The sequence below is a fragment of the Mandrillus leucophaeus genome, unplaced genomic scaffold (genome assembly GCF_000951045.1).
Source record: "Mandrillus leucophaeus isolate KB7577 unplaced genomic scaffold, Mleu.le_1.0 Scaffold196, whole genome shotgun sequence".
Classification (NCBI taxonomy): domain Eukaryota; kingdom Metazoa; phylum Chordata; class Mammalia; order Primates; family Cercopithecidae; genus Mandrillus; species Mandrillus leucophaeus.
In genome coordinates, this window is record NW_012101987.1 from 3107391 (window position 1) to 3111157 (window position 3767).

At 37.6% G+C, this 3767-nt stretch overlaps 1 pseudogene across 1 annotated transcript in view; it reads right to left on the reverse strand.

The window, feature by feature from the left end:
* Window positions 1-3767, reverse strand: part of LOC105538626 — a 146485-nt pseudogene that overhangs the window by 130034 nt on the left and 12684 nt on the right. The window contains exon 4 of the transcript XR_001005938.1: window positions 3593-3688. The product of XR_001005938.1 is annotated as a zinc finger protein 430-like (transcript). The remainder of the gene's footprint in view (window positions 1-3592; window positions 3689-3767) is intronic.

Below are 3767 nucleotides of genomic sequence, written 5' to 3' on the forward strand. Positions count from 1 at the left end.
GCCCGGCATTATTCAGTCTTAAAAAAGAAAATCTTGCCAAGTGGTGTGACTCACACCTGTAATCCTAGCACTTTGGGAGGCCGAGGTTGGCAGATCACCTGAGGGTCAGGAGTTCGAGACCAGCCTGGCCAACATGGTGAAACTCTGTCTCTACTAAAAAGACAAAAAATTAGCCGGGCGTGGTGGCACACAGTTACTCGGGAGGCTGAGGCAGGAGAATTGCTTGAACCAGGGAGGCAGAGGTTGCAGTGAGCCGAGACTGCGTCATTGCACTCCAGCCTGGGCGACAGGAGACTCCGTCTCAAAAATAAAAAAGAAAAAAAGAAGAAGAAAATCTTGTCACATTTTAAGATAAACTTTGAGAATATTATGTCACCTGAAATAAGCCAGTAACGAAACGATGGCTACAGTGTGATTCCACTTATATGAGATATCTTAATTAGTCATACTCATAAAAACAGAAAGAGGAAGGGTGTTTGTCAAGGGCTGGAAAGAGGGTAAAATGGGTTGTTGTTATTTAATGGTATTGAGTTTCAGTTTCACAAAATGTAAATATCTAAAAGTCTTTTGCATAACAATGTGAATATAATTAACATGACTGCCTGAAATGTAGAGTTGTGTTTTTTTTTCTTTTTTGGAGACAGAGTCTCATTCTGTCAAAAAGCTGGAGTGTGGTGGTACAATTATGGCTCACTTGAGCCTCAAACTCTGAGGCTCAAGTAACCCTTCCACCTCAATCTTGCAAGTAGCCTGAACCACAGATGCACAACACCATGCCTGGCTATTTTTAAAAAACATCTTGAAAAACATATGTCCATATTTTCCCAGACTGATCTCAAACTTTTGAGCTCAAATAATTCTGGATTACAGATGTGAGCCACCACCATGTCTGGCCCTAAAATGTACACTTAAATAGATTTAAGATGGTAAATATTATGTGTTTTTACAACAATTAATTTTTCTAAAGGAAAAACTGAAAAAAATACAGTTTTATAAATCTTTTCAAAAATTACCTTCAAATTATAAAAGTACACAAAGGTGAGAGAAACACCATCATTAAACACATGGTGAAAATAAGAGATGGCGAAAATATTTCCATGACTACTCACTTAGGTGAGATAAAAACCACTGAAAATTAGTTAAGAAAGAATATATACAAGATAAGCCATAACCAATATTGGGGTCATATTTATAGATAAACAGACACACATATATATCTAATTGTGACAGACATATGGCTGATTTATCTCTTAATTACAAGAGATAAACCGAATTGCAAGCTGTCCAAAATTATAATACAAAAGTGAAACAAAAAAACACAATAACTCGATGTTAAGAAACCTACATTAACAAAACACTGAAACTGCACAATAAGTGACATATTTACTCATAGAATCTGCTGTGCAACACTGATATACCATTACAAAAGAATTTGTCTGCATAACTACAGTAATCCTCTCTGGTACTCAATAAAAGCCATACTCATTCATATCCCGATATAAGGGCCATTATATATGAGCCTGACTGCAGAAACCTGCCCTGCTGTCTGCTCTACAGATCAAAGTCCTGAAGGATATTCAGTCTGTCCAAAAATAAAATGGGGATTACAGCTACCCAAGCCCCTGTAACAAGCCAACTAAAGGTAGACCCTAGTGCAGTCCCAGCAGCCTTGTGACCAAGCTACACCCCCTCTCCACTACAAACCCAGACAGCATTCTATGACCCTGGAAACATAACAGAAAAAGATCTTTACCTACTGAAACCAGTTTATAGAAGCTTGAGGAGTTGCTTGCTCCTTCAAATTCACAGACACTAATGCAAAACAATATTGTGCCCATTGTCAATGCTTCTATTTTAACGTAGCACTGGAAGTATTTGGCAGAATAATGAGTCAAAAACATTTTTAAAAAGCCATTGAAATTGAAGACAAGTAAGTAAAAAGTTGCTGTTTATGGATCATATGATTTTATATATATAAAACCATGAACACTACATTGAAATTTGTCTGAATTAATAAATACACTCAGTAAATTAGCAAAACATAAAATTAACATACCAGTATTGTTACTGTTCCATACACTTAAAACAAACTATCTAACAGAGAAAGAAAACAATTTAAAATAGCATTAAGATAATAAATTTCTGAGAACAAATTTAACCAAGGAAGTAAAAAATCTTTACAAGGAAAGACATGTTATTAATACAAGAAATTAGAGAAGACACAAATTTAAAAATATTGCATGTCTACAGATTGAAAAAATAAATATTGCTAAAGTGTCCTATTATCTTTTTTTTTTTTTTTTTTGGGACGGAGTCTCGCTCTGTCGCCCAGGCTGGAGTGCAGTGGCCGGATCTCAGCTCACTGCAAGCTCCGCCTTCCAGGTTCATGCCATTCTCCTGTCTCAGCCTCCCGAGTAGCTGGGACTACAGGCGCCTGCCACCTCGCCCGCCTAGTTTTTTGTATTTTTTTTAGTAGAGACAGGGTCTCACTGTGTTAGCCAGGATGGTCTCGATCTCCTGACCTCGTGATCCACCCGTTTCAGCCTCCCAAAGTGCTGGGATTACAGGCTTGAGCCACCGCGCCCAGCCTAAAGTGTCCTATTATCTAAGTAATCTATAGATTCAATAAATTCCCTATCAAAATTTCAGTGGCATTTTTCTTCGCAGTGATGGAAAATACAATTCTAAAATTTGTAAGAAACTACAATAAACTTCAAATAGCCAAAGCAATCGTGAGGAAAAAGAACAAAGTAGAAAGACATCACACTTTATAATTTCAAACTATATATCAAGAATATAGTAATAAGAACAGAATAGAATGTGCAGAAAAGTTAACAACAACAACAACAAACAATGGAACAGAAACCACTACCTCTTACACATTTCAAACATGATACAAAAAGAGAACTAAGAAAATAGTTTGGCCAGGTGCAGTGGCTCACACCTGTAATCCTAGTACTTTGGGAGGCCAAGGCGGGCAGATTGCTTGAGGTCACGAGTTCAAGACCAGTCTGTCCAACATGGTGAAACCCTGTGTCTACTAAAAATACAAAAAATTAGCTGGGCATGGCGGCGGGTGCCTGTAATTCCACCTACTCAGGAGGCTGAGGCAGGAGAATTGCTTGAACCCAGGAGGCGGAGGTTGCAGTGAGCCTAGATCACATCATTGCACTTCAGCCTGGGCAACAAGCATGAAACTCAGTCTCAAAAAAAAAAAAGAAAAAAAGAAAAGAAAAGAAAATAGTTTAACATAGAGTTTCTCAAAATCATGTAGATATTTGTGTGTCCCCAAAAACAATGGAAAAGCAGTCAGAATGTGAATCTCGTATGCCATGAAGAGGACTTTGGTTCTGATGGCAAACTTGAAGGGAGCTCACCAAAGGGAAAGAATCCTTAAAGAATTTAAAAGCATAAGACAGAAGATGCCCCTATGCAAGAGAAAAAAAAAAAAAAAAAAAAAAAAACTCAGGCTTCCCAGAAAATATTTGCTTTGGAACACAGCTTCTCAAATAACATTTTAAGCATTGGCTTTCTTTTTTTTTTTTTTTTTGGACCTCTCATTCATGTCATCTGTTGTGTCACTCTCACCTACCTGGGGGTTCATCTGCCATCACATGTTTCTTCATATTCCAGGGCTCTTTTCCTTGCTCTAGACAGGTGATCAGGTCTGGGTTAGAAACAGCAATACCTGCTTTATTAAAAATAAATAACATGAATCTTTCTCATATTCTTCAGTTACCGACCTAGTACTGTGCTTAGTAAAGAGG